The 13,793-nt window shown below is 36.7% G+C and overlaps 1 non-coding gene across 5 annotated transcripts; it reads right to left on the bottom strand.

Moving 5' to 3' along the window:
- Positions 1-834: 834 nt before the first annotated feature.
- LOC104900887 (uncharacterized) lies at positions 835-11,791 on the bottom strand. 5 transcript variants are annotated; one of them, XR_007274726.2, is made up of 6 exons: positions 5,275-11,791; positions 4,300-5,180; positions 2,946-3,129; positions 2,323-2,557; positions 1,408-1,597; positions 835-1,064 (listed from the first exon to the last, which is right to left on the bottom strand). It is a non-coding gene; the product is annotated as an uncharacterized LOC104900887 (transcript). The 5 variants fall into 5 exon arrangements; XR_008968192.1 differs by adding an exon at positions 3,902-3,988 and having other exon boundaries at positions 4,300-5,832; XR_008968189.1 differs by having other exon boundaries at positions 2,946-3,199; positions 4,300-5,831.
- Positions 11,792-13,793: the final 2,002 nt, after the last annotated feature.

The raw sequence follows: 13,793 nt of genomic DNA on the forward strand, positions 1-13,793 counted from the left end.
CAAATAGAAGTCATCTTATATCAAAAAAAATTGTATCAAACCTTGTCTGCAAAGCCAGATGACATTAAAGAGGCTAAGTGGTAGGTTCTCGATCGACAAGCACTAGCGGTGGTGCGGTTGACATTGGCTTGGACTGTGGCGTTCAATGTAAAGGATATCAAAACAACGGCGGAATTAATCAAAGCACTGTCAGATATGTATGAGAAGCCCTCGGCAATGAATAAGGTATATCACATGCGCCGTTTATTTGATTTAGAGGTGAATAATGTTAGTTCTGCTGCTGAACATATTAATGAATTTAATTCAATAATAAGCCAGTTATCTTTGGTTAATATTGTCTTTGAGGATGAAGTGAAAGCCTTAATTTTGTTGTCCTCCTTATCTACTGCATGGAAAACTGTTGTAACTGCTGTTAGGAATTCTTCTGGTACAGAAAAGCTAGTATATGATGTTGTCTGTGATCTAATTTTGAGTGAGAGCATTCGAAGGATGGAAAGTGGAGAATCATCTGGAGTGTACAGTGCAGAGGGTAGAGGGAGGGGAAAACAAAAGGGAAAAGGGAAGAGTTTTTAGGGGAGATCAAAGTCCAGGGGTCGAAGTAAGTCCACTAGTAGAAAAAACCTCAATTGCTCCGGTTTTTTAGGCCGCAAATGCTCCGTATTGCACGCGTAGCAGACGCCATACGAGCATTTGAGACTTTTGCAAATGCTCCGGTTGCAACCGAAGCATTTGGCAACACAAATGCTCCGGTTCTCCTTAAAAACCGGAGCATTTGTGCTACCAAATGCTCCGATTTTCAAAAACAAAAAAAAATTTTGCTTTTTTTACGCTAAATTAATACATAATCTATTATATATAGGTAAAAAGTTATAATTCTAATATTTTTGTTCCTGAATACAAGAAATACTACAAATAAACAACAATTGCAAATTATAAGAAATACAATTATGGGTTCAAAGAAACACAAACACTAAAAATTTTTGGAGTGTGGATTGTCTATAGATGTCTTCATATTTTTGCCTTTCTTCCCACCCTTGTCCACCATCGGATGTCCTTTACCAATACTGTAAGTGACAAATAATTTGTTAAGAGAAAAACAGGAGCAAAGAACATGTAAGAAGAAATAAAGTAGTAACTAGCAGTTGATAATTAGCATTTAGCGAAATGCACTAGCATGTTAGACTCGTAGTCTACAGATGTGTACAGAGAACTTAGGTGAACTAGCTGTATGACTCTATGACTGAGAAATTCCAAATTGGAATATCAAATAATGGAGGAAAAAATAAGCATGAATCCTTATGCATTCCAGACCTTTATAAGCACTTGTGCTAGAAGGCTCTACCAAAATAAGAAGGATGATGAATTTGTTGAGCAAAACCAATAAAGAGTGACGAGCTAAAATCATACCATATAGATGGTCTTCCAATGATCCCAGTGGCATATACTCGTACACAAGAAGCCTTTGATCTCCATCAGCACAGTATCTAATTAAGTTAACAAGGTTTGGATGGTGAAGTAGGCTGAGCATTAATACTTCAACGGGGAATTCCCTATTGCCTTGCAGCCCATTATGATCAAGTCGTTTGATTGCAACAACCTGCATCAAGATTCATTGTCCTAGAGGTGTTCAAAATATATATAAAAAACTAAAAGTAAACTTCACATAAGTTGGGGTAGATTCAACTTTCAGTCATAGATACACACACAAGCTCAAATGTTCAATTGATCATGCAGGAAACAATAAATCAAGAGGATAAACCAAACACGTGTTTACTCTCTTTGTTTCATTGCTGAAAAGAGTATGATGCATGCTTCATTATTGTTATCATTGCACCAGTTATGAAGGAGGATGACAAAGCAGTTTACTCTCTTTGTTTCACTATCTTTATTCAAGAGACAACCACAATCCTACTAGTCAAAAAAAAAAAACCACAATCCTATATTGGTTAGGACTTGCATTTTCTGAAGTTTCATCAACTATTGTGGTGGACCTGAGATTTTGCATCAAGTGCTTAACTGATCAAATCACGTGTCACTATCAACGCAAACAACAATTTTCCATTTTGTTCTTCATACTAGCTAACCAAAACCAACCATTCACATGATGTTTATAAGAAAATGAGACTTGACAACATTTAAGAAGTTTAAGGTCTTCCAAATGATCCAAGGAAACAACAAAATCTCCTAGATTAACATTAGCGGACTCTTTTGGCCCATGCTTTGAGGTGTGGTAACTATAGCAAGTAGAAGCCATGAATTGATAGCTTAACATACTGCTAAGTCGATAGTGCTAGATGCTACATACCTAAGGGAATATCTTACCTTGTTCCTATTGCAGGATTTCTGCCTAGCCTCATATGGGTAATCGTTCTCGGTATCAATCCCATGGTTAGATATAACAAACTGATAAGCATAGTCCATGAGCCCTCCCTCACAGCCTTCATCGTAGCCTCTATCGCAATCGATCAACTCCTGCTCAGAAGGCTGACAAGAGAGCCTGTAACAATCTTGTTTATACCTTCAATCGCCCCTGTTGCTGAGAACGACCAGCAAGCGCCTAAACAAAAGAAAAAGTTATTCAACTATAAGCTAGTTCACAGTAGTAAGTAAGAAGAGCATACACTATAAAACAAGTTTCCCTCCAGCGCAATCCTTATTGCCACATACACCCATCACATTTCATTTCTCTAAAAACAAGTTTGACCAAGTAAATACACCAACTAGCTAGCTAAGCCAAAGTTCTTCTGGCAGGCTAACAACTTTGGTCAACACCACCACGAATGACAGCTGCCAACTTTATAAATGTTCACAGGTAGAACTAGAAGCTTTAGATACATTATGAGATAACTAAATTTCTGTAAACCTAAATAAAATGCTAAGCTGAGTGCTTAAACATAATAATCAAAATAATTTTCAGTTTCATAACATAAAAGGAATTTACTTACTATGTTCATGCAATCTTATTAGTATCAGCCTCAATTTGATCTCGTCCAACAAGTCTGGCCAATCCAAAATCTGCTATTTTTGCATTCATATTTTCGTCCAATAGAATGTTACTCATTTTAAGATCTCGGTGGATAATCTTCAATCTTGAATCTTCGTGAAGGTATAAAAGTCCTCTTGCAGTTCCTAATAAGATATTGTACCTAATAAGATATTATACCGAGTCTCCCACCTAGTGATGGCTGCCTAATTCTATCTGTAATATATATTTCACAAAATTAGCATGTTAATTATAGCTATGTAACACTAGTCATTGATCGAAATTATGTGATAGGAATGTAGTGGGCTTTATAATTTTATCAAAATGAAGTTGATGATTGTTGTAGTTGTTGATTGAAAGTAATAATATGGAGATACAAAGGGAGAGTTTACTTGTGAATTCATAATTCCCTCACTATTACAAATTTACCGCTACTGCTTATTTATAGGGCACTATGTCTTTGATACATTTCTTCACAACTTTTCTAATTTACCGCCACTGCCTGTACATATATAAGCTTCATATGTAAGGCCCACAAATTAGCTCATCTATGTGCATCAAGAATGAAAACAAAAGCACCTCAAAAAGCATAATAACTGATTTTCTATCACTCTTCTACACATATATCCACTTGATGCACAAGAGGACATATATGAAAAGAAAATTATAGTATTGAACACAACTTTTACCATATCCAAGACAAAACTATTTCCCTAAAATGCATTTAGAAGCTTATAAGCTACACATTAATTTTATCACTAGGCGTATAAATGTCTAATGCGATTTAGATACTTCTAAATAATAAGAATTCTTGTTCATTGTTTAACAATGAAGTCTGCCATCTCATTTATTTAAAATATGCTATACAATGTGAGGTTCCAATAATTAAAAACAGAAATTAAAACTTGGAGTGCCAACCTAAAATGGAGTAAAATTTCCATATAAGAAGACCAAGTTCAAACCATCATTGAAGCTCTTTCTCGTGCCAATCCAATCTTGTTATTACTAAAAAAAATCATTTCAAGGTTGTAAGCTACTAGATTATTCTTTCTTTCTTTATTTTGATTAGAAAAAAGATATTGACTACTAATTTGCCCATATTCATAACCAGAATCATTCCCAAATTCAAGAAATTATACAGTCAAATAATTGAACAATAAAGCAGAGCCCCAGATCAAAAAAGAAAAGCAAAAGAAAAAGAGAGAAAGATCTAAGTACCAATCGGATTTTCAGATTGACTATCAACACATCATAATCTCACACAACAAAGATAACATATAAGAAAAAACTTCCATAAACAAAATGAAAGGACTTACGAGGCAATTGGTTTCAGGAAGCGAAAGCCACTGTTCAAATCACTCTTGCGCCAGGTAAGGATTAGGTTTGAGAGCCAAAGGTGAAACCTCGTGCAATTTCAAGAGATCAGCATCAAGAGATGTCAAATCTCCATTAAAATCCATCTTGATTATTCATAGAACTACGAACAAAGCCGAATGAAATCTCGCAATAAAAAACCGATGAAATTGTCAAACCATAGACAAAACAAACACTAGTACAGAAACGACGATTTGCGTCGGATCTGAGGCGCCCATTTGCGTCGGACATGGGTGCGACGCCAAAGGCCTCGACGCAAATAGCCCAAACATGATCTGCGTCGTTCAGCATACGACGCAGATATATTAGCAATTTGCGTCGCACCGTATATACGGTGCGACGCAAATGACCCATGTAAAAAATAAAAAAAATGCAGTACCAAAGCATGAATGCTTTAGTACTGCATTTGAGGACAAAAAACAAGACATACAAATTGTAAAGAAATAACAGAAACGAAAACGCAATTGAAGAAACGAATTGTCTTGCATCGATTAAACGAGATAACATAAACGAAATTAAATGCAGTAACAGAAACGAAATTAAACGATATAACATACAAATTGTCTTGCATCGATTAAGAAACGAAAAAAATCTAACAAATATCAAAAATAAAAAAATCCAGATCTAACATACAAGAAAAAAAACGAAATTAAAAAACTAAACCTAAAAAAAAACAGATCTAAATTCGCCAAAAACCAATCTAACAGACAGATCTAAAAAAACAAAAAAAACGCGAATGGAACGAACGAAATTCGCCAAAAACCAGATCTCGTTCTTCAATCTCGTTCTTCAATCTCTTTCTTCAAATCGCCAAAAACCAGATCTAAAATAAAGAAATCTCGTTCTTAGATTTTAAAAAATAAACATAAATATGACAAAACAAAGAAATTCAGAATAAAATTTGAACTAAAAAATACCTGAGAAATTCGCTGCTCTTCGAACGAACGAAAGGTGTTTTTTCAATTTTCATCGGTGCTCGTTCTTCGTTGTTGGTGTTTGAAGCGGAGGAGTTTAAAAAAATCTGATGTCGTTGGTGTTTGAAGCGGCGGTGTGAGGCTACTGCTACTACGAAGATTCAAATCGAAGGCGGTGTGAGGCGAACGTTGAAGGCGAACGGTTGATATGAGAGTTGAGAGAGAATTCAGAGAGTTGAGAGAGACTTGAAGGCGAACGGATTTGAGAGAGAAAGAGGCGCTGAAGAGAGGCGCTGAAGAGAGAAGGTGAGAGAGAGGGTGAGAGAGAAATTTAGGGTTTGAGGGAGACAAAAGTGTGAGAGAAAGAGGCGCTGAAGAGAGAGAAGGTGAGAGAAATTTAGGGTTCTGCTGTTTGAGACCTTTTAAAAGACATTAAGTATTTGAGACCAATGTGCGTCGCATGCTCTACAGGTGCGACGCACATTAGTAATGTGCGTCCTATCCTCCGTAGGTGCGACGCACATTGGTCTAAATATTTCTCAACACGAGCGCGGTATATGCGTCGCACTCTCCTCACGTGCGACGCACATTGTTAATTTGCGTCGCATGTGAGGAGGGTGCGACGCATATTTTTGTGATTTGCGTCGCACATCTTCACACATGCGACGCAAATCCCAACTGTGCGTCGTTTCCGTTTCTGTGCGACGCAAATGAAGGGACGCAAATCGTCCTTTTTCTACTAGTGAAAAAACGCACAAACCACAACAATTTTCCTTGTAAAATTCGACTGCGAGTCACAATCAGCGATGAATTTGAGAAACATGAGATAAAAGAGAAAGTTTCTGAAACCCTAATCACAAATATCATGAGGGAATCTAATACTAGAATGGCGAATCGAGGTGAGAAATAAAGTTTTGAATAAGAGAAAATCCTTAAAAAACCAAAAAAAAACCTACCTTGACATGCGTTCGAAGGAGCGGATTTGAGAGTGAAGAAGGAAGAGAGAGGCAGAGAAGCAGTTTGAAGGAGAGTGAAGGAGAGAGAACGCAGAATGAGGGAAAAGTAAAAACACTAGAGAGGGAAGGAGGACTGATGAGGAGAGTGAAAATAAACACTGCTACTTTTAGTTTTTCACAAATGCTCGGGTTGATAAATCAACTGGAGCATTTGATGTCAAATGCTACGGTTAACTAATCAACCCGAGCATTTGTGAATTTTTTTATTAAAATTTTTCGCAAATGCTCGGGTTGATTAGTCAACCGGAGCATTTGATAAGTAGCAAAAGCAAATTTTTCCACTAGTGGTCAAAGGGTAGGATTGGTTTTACCTGTTGGAATTGTGGTGAGAAGGGTCATCCAAAGAGGATTGTCCACATCCTAAGAAGAAGGGTGAAAATCTGACCATAGTGAGAAATAGGAGGATAATGACAACTCATCGATATTTTCTGAATCGAATGAGGTTGAGGATGCTCTGATTTTGAGCGTTGATAGTTCTATAGAGTCGTGGATCCTAGAGTCGGGGACATCGTTTCACTCTTCACCCATGAGGGAGCGGTTTCATGACTTCAAGGCTAAGAAGTTAGGAAAGGTTCATCTGGCTGATGATAAGACCTTGGATATTATAGGGAAGGGAGATGTGGTTGTCAGGACTACGAACGGAGGAATATTAAAACTACATGATGTTGGGTACATTCTAGGCCTAGCAAAGAATCTGATTTTTGTGAGTCAATTGGACTCATGTGGCTACGAAACTGTGTTCTATGAGGGAAAATAGAAGATTTCCAAACGTTCTATGATTTTGGCTAGAGGCACTAAGATGCAAAACTTAATACACTATTGCAGGGTGTACAGACATGATTGCTGCAGCTAAAGTGGATGAGACCAAGTTATGGCATACTAGACTTGGTCACATGAGTGAGAAGAGTATGAAAATTTTAGTTTCGAGTGGTAAGTTGACAGAGTTGAAATTAGTTGACATGAAATTTTGTGAGTGTTGTGTTTATGGCAAGCAGAAAAAGGTGAGTTTCACAAAAGCCAAGAAAGAGTTTATATCTGAGAAGCCAGCATTAGTGCACACTGATTTATGGGGTCCTTCCCCAGTCAGATCCCTTGGAGGCTCACGGTATTTTGTTACTTTCATTGATGACTACAGCAGGAAGGTATGGGTCTATTTCATGAAGAAGAAATATGAGCTTTATGAAACCTTCAAGAAGTGGAAAGATGAGGTCGAGAATCAGACTGGAAAGAAGATTAAGTGCATTAAGTCTGATAATGGAGGTGAGTATGAGTTGGCAGAGTATACAAAATTTTGTGAGCAGAACGGCATAATTCTGAAGAGGACAGTTCCAGGGAAACCTCGACAGAATGGTGTTGCAGAGAGAATGAACATGACATTGACTAAGAAGGCTATAAGTATGAGGTTGCATCCAGGGCTACCTAAGACGTTCTGGGGAGATTTAGTTAGTACAACATCTTATTTGATCAACAGAGGACCATCAGTTCTATTGGAGTTCAAGTTGCCATAGGAGGTTTGGAGTGGAAAGGAGGTAAATCTTTCTTTTCTAAAACTATTTGGTTGTGTTGCATTTGTTCAGTCTGAGAAATGTGACAATTAGACCCAAAAGCCGTTAAATGTTATTTTATGGGGGTATGGTTATAAGAAGTATGGATATCGATGTTGGGAACCTAAAGGTAGGAAGATTTTGAGACACTGTGATGTCACATTTGATGAGACTAAGTTGTATAAGGATGTATGGTGATAAATCTGAGAATACTGAGATAGTGGGAGTTCAGGAGAAGGAGTTTGTGGAGATACGAGGCATTGATGGAAGGAATGTCATTGTTCCAGAATGGGTTGAACGACATAGAAATGAGGTTCACACTCCTACAGTGTCTGATTCTGATGAGTCAGATATCTCACAACCTGGTAATTCAGAGGGTGCTATTGTCATACAACCAAGAAGCTCCAGTTCTAGTACAGGGAGAATAGTCTCTGAAGTTAACTTGAGAAAATCCACAAGGGTGTCCAAAACACCTGTTCGATATTCACCTTCTATTTATTATTTGCTAGTGAGTGATGCAGGTGAACTAGAATCATACAGGGAAGCAATAAATTCGACTGATTCATGTAAGTGGGAACTAGCCATGAAAGATGAGATGCACTCCCTGGAAAAGAATTAGACATGGGAGTTGTCTGCATTGCCTGCAAGTATGAGAGCACTTAGCAACAAGTGGATCTTCATATTGAAGAAAGAGCATGATGGAAGTGTCAGGTATAAGGAGAGATTGGTAGTAAAGGGGTTCCTACAAAAAGAGGGTATAGATTATAATGAAATATTTGCTCCTGTTGTGAAGTTAACTACTATTCGTATTTTGGTAGCTATTGTTCCTGCTGAAAGTCTGTTCTTAGAACAGATGGATGTTAAGACTGCGTTCCTACATGGTGATTTGGATGAGGAGATCTGCATGAAGCAACCAGATGGCTTTAAAGTTCAAGGAAAGGAGAACTTGGTGTGCAAGCTCAAGAGGAGCTTATACAGATTGAAGCAGGCTCCTAGACAGTGGTACATAAAGTTTGACACTTTCATGTGTAGCAGTGGGTTCAAGAGAGCTGATAGAGATCATTGTTGTTATTTTTCAGAGGTATGTAAATGATTATGTTTACTTACATCTGTATGTTGATGATATGTTGATTGCTGGTACAAGTATGGAGGTGATAAATGGTGTGAAGGGAAAGCTGTCACTAGTATTTGAGATGAAGGATTTGGGTGAATCTACACAAATCTTGGGCATGAAGATTTTCAGGGACAAGTCTACTGGTATGATGAAGTTGTCTCGGGAGAATTATATTCTTAAGGTGCTGAAGAGGTTTAATGTAGGAGATGTTAAACCTAGAAATTCACCGCTTCCTAGTGATCTCAAATTGACAAGGGAGCATTCATCAACTACATAAGCAGAAAAGGAGCGGATGGCCACTGTTCCCTATGCTTCAGCTATTGGGAGCTTGATGTATGCCAAGGTGTGCACACGTCTAGACATTATTTTTGCAGTGGGAGTTGTTTGTAGGTTTGTTTCTAATCTAGGTGAGAAACATTGGGATACTATAAAGTGGTTACTAAGGTATTTGAAGGGCATTTCAAGAATGGGGCTTTGTTTCTGGCAGAAGGGAGTAAAGCTTGAGGGTTATGTTGATGCTGATCTCAGTGGAGATATCGATACAAGCAAAATCAAGTTAGGATATGTCTCTACTGTAGGAGGTACTACAGTGAGTTGGATGTCGAAGTTACAGAAGTGTATCTCTTTGTCTTCTACAAAGTCTGAGTATGTGGCTATGTCTAAGGCAGTAAGGAGATGGTATGGCTTATCGGTTTTCTTGAGGAGATGGGTATTGAACAGGAAAAGGTGATACTTTATAGTGATAGTCAAAGTGTATTGCATTTGGCTAAGAATCTCATGTATGTAGGACTAAGCACATTCGTATGTGCTTTCACTACATCAGGAGTTTAGTGGAGGAGAATGAGTTGAGTCTGGAGAAAGTGTTGGGTGCTAAGAATCCAGCAGATATGCTCACTAAGAGTGTGAGTTGTGATAAACTAAGGTTGTGCAGGACCTTAGTTGGTCTTCGTTGATTGTTAGCGAAGATGGTAGATTAGGTGTAATATCCCGAAAATGTAAACTTGCCTAAATTAATCAATAATAATTAGTGATTAAAATTTTCCTTTAATTATAAGGTATGACTAAATTTTGTTACTCTATATCCAAGTAAAGTAATAATTAATTCGTTAAATAAATATATGTTGGTAAATAATAACAAGGTATGTTAGATTAGATAATTACATTAGTTAAAATAATAATAAACAAATTAACTAGTAAAACTTTACAAGTACTCCTAATTCAATGTGGAACAAATTTGTTAGTATTAAGAATAAAAAAAAAAAGAAAAAGAGAAAATAAAAGAAAATAAAAGAAAAAGGAAAACTCAAAATTAGATTTATGTTTCAACCCATCTCCATTTTCTCTTCACAAACAACCCAACAATGGAGTTTTAATTCAACTCATGAATTTTTATACACAAACAATCTATTCTTCAATTAAAAATCTCAATCCAAATCAAACCCACCCAAATTTCAGTTTTCTTCATCAAATCAAACCCACCCAATTCATAAAATTTAACCCCCCAACTATGCTTATAAATATCTATTATTGCCTTCCTCAATTCAGCACCATCACCCTATCTTCGTCGGAATCCAACCATCCTTGCCGGAGAAACGCTACCAAAAACACCCCCCAAAACCTCTGTTTTTCGCAACCCACCACACTCTCCCTCCTCTGTTTCGGGTCAGCGACCACGCACTGGTCGGTCCTAAATATACCTAAAATACAGCAAGTGCACGGGTCAACTAAAGTAAATATAGGGTAAGCAAGATATCGTTTCCCACAAGAAGGTATAATCAACTACCAAATTAAGAGACACTAATATTATCTAGATGATCCGGAAATAGTGATTGGTGGTGATAAACTAGACTAATAAAATAACAACTATACTAATTCTAACTCTAACGACGTTAGACAATAGGTGTAAATCAAGTATAAGAAATGGTTATAGCACTTAGATTTCGTCAATTACCTTCTACAATGAAATTAAACTAGTTGTCGAATTAAAAGCTATTGTATTGCAGTGATCGAACTTCCTTTGATATATTATCTCCTCTTCCAAGGTAGAAAATGTGTATTTATACTAATCTTACGCCTACTTCCTTGGTCATAACAATTAATATAAACCCATTATAAACAAGAAATTCATGTAAACGACCACCCCAAGTGCATAACTATTCCTAAAATTATACTACTTGAAGTTTAATAATCCTACGAACTAATATTGAAATTTCACTTCCGCTAATAATCCAATACCTTAAACATATAATCAACTGGCCAAATCAATTATATGAAAACAAACCAAGATTATCAAATTGCAATAAAAATAAATCAATCCAAACAACTTAGTTCAACTCATTGATAGAAAAATAAAATACTACATCTAGTCCTAGAACATAGAAACATCAAATATAGCAAGACATATAAACTAATAAATTAACCCAATTGTATAATAAAAATCTGAAATTAAACATAGTGATTGAAATAAATCAGGGAAACAGAGAAACTCAAGATGGATGAATTTCGCCTAATATGGCTCTGTTCTTCGTCCTTCTTGGTCCGCGTATCCTCTAATACTGCGTTAGGTTATCGTCGCCTCCAATTATGTTGCTGCTCTTCCGCCTTATGCTCCGTCCTCTTGCCGCTACTGTTCTACTCTCGTTCAATGCTGTGTGTTTCCTTTGGTTCACGTCCTCAATGCTGCCTCATTCTTCTTTTTAGTCTTAGGTTTTTTTTTTCTTTTTTTTTTTCAATTGTTGTTGCTGCGTGGTTTTTTTTTAGTTTTGGCCCATGATTGTTGTTGGTGGTAGTGCAGTCATACTTCCACTTTATTTTTCTTTTTGCAAATTTGACCTACAAACAATTCAATAGAGTAATGAGCTTTAAAATGAAATATTTACGTAACAAACATATACTACTATTATAAATTAGATATAATAAATTAGCATGTATGAGTAGTATAATTAACGCATTTTTTATATTTTAAATCAATTTCACAACTCAAGCAACTCAACTGTTATAACATTAAAATCTAATAAGAAAACATATTATAAGTCTCTAAACTTATACTAAAAAGTAATATATTAGGCAGAAATCATCTATAAAATAGAGCATTATCACGCACCACCCTCGCATCGCCGCTGCACTGCCGCGCCTCCTGTGCGCCACCACATCGCCGCCTTCTCCTTCCTTCTCTCTCTCTATCTCGCCCCACCTTCGTCTTCTTCACACTGCAACCACTGTTGCACCAGACGCCACTACTCGACTGAAGCCGACGAACCACCACCGTGCCGCTACTGTCGGAGCCCCACCACATGCCAACCGATCTCCCTCCTTAGCTCCCTTATTTTCGGAGCCCCGCCACATGCTAACTTTGTTTTCATTTTATTCTATTGTTTAAATGACCTAAGCCCAAATAGATTAGGCCATCTTACTCACTCTACTTATTAGGCCAACAAGCTGATTTTTAATTTCAATTAAACTAAACTTATATTAAGAAAGATGGTTGGACTAATATTGTAATAAAAACGAAACTAAACTAAACTTATAGTTCCACTCAAGTTTCTAGTGAATGAATTATTAGCAAGAATAACAATTAAAGTATAATCACACAGTAGCAAGTACTTATATAGTTTAGATTACAAGAATGAATTAGTTATAATATGGAGCCCTTGATTACGAAATTAGTATAAATCATGAACCACAAGACTAATGGTCACTGCTTTTAAATTATAAAATGGCGAATATGTTTAAAAGGATCATGTGACTAGTGGAACAAAGTTTCGAACTAAAGGTTAACAAAAGTATAACATGATATTAATGTTCAATTTATAAAATACGAAATGGTTATAACAAGACGTTCATACTCACAAATCATGAACTACGGCTTAACCGCTAAGTTGTTAAGTAGAAAGAATGTCTTTGACTTTTATCAACCACCAAAGATATCAATATATTGAACTCCTAAGTACCTCCTACAATGGGCACATGATGGAAACGGATCAAGAAACTCAAAATTTAGAATAAAATATTAACAAGTCTTTTTATTAATCCCTGAATTGATTAGATTAAAAAGGAAGAGATATTACAAGCCTCCCCCGGCTATCAAGATTGTTAAGCAGAATTCAAGGTAACATCTATTGCTGACACCCACGATCCCCTTCGAAATGTTTTTGTGAAATGACGTTTATAATTATGTTGAGGATTTTGCGATGTGATTCTTATATGGATTGTGGGATTAAATTATTTTCGAATGATTTTCCTAAATGATAATCTTATGAGTTATTGATGCTCAAGTATGATTCATGAGAGACTATGGCGGATGACGATGAATGCTAAACAAACAAAACATGATAAATAAAAGTTAAAGTGGTTCTGGCAGTATAATGTTACGCTTATTTACTTTTTCGTCGTGCACGTATCTTCGCACCCGCCGTACACCCGAAAAGGGAGTCGGGCTCCTTGAGGGGTACCGCATGTTACGCTACTACTCTATTATGGTGCGAGCGGTGTATCCAACAAGGGAGCTGGGCTCCTTGAGGATCATCGCATGGTGGTGTATCCGACAAGGAAGTTGGGCTCCTTGAGGATCATCACATGGTGGGAGACGTCCCGCATGTCTATACTCGCCAGTTACCATGTTAAAAGATGAATAGATAAGGGGAACTTATGAAGTATCAAGATGCTATTTATAATTGTTTACTTTGCTATTATTTCATTACGATTTTGAAATATGTTTTACTATATTCTCTTCTCCCTGTTTCCATATAAAATGAATTGAAATGCATTTACGTTGTTAGGAAAGTATGTTACTGAGCTTCGGCTCATGATCTTTTGTTTCTTTTTTTAGGTATGATCATAGCCATTGCT

This window comes from Beta vulgaris, chromosome 1 (genome assembly GCF_026745355.1).
Source record: "Beta vulgaris subsp. vulgaris cultivar EL10 chromosome 1, EL10.2, whole genome shotgun sequence".
Taxonomy (NCBI): domain Eukaryota; kingdom Viridiplantae; phylum Streptophyta; class Magnoliopsida; order Caryophyllales; family Amaranthaceae; genus Beta; species Beta vulgaris.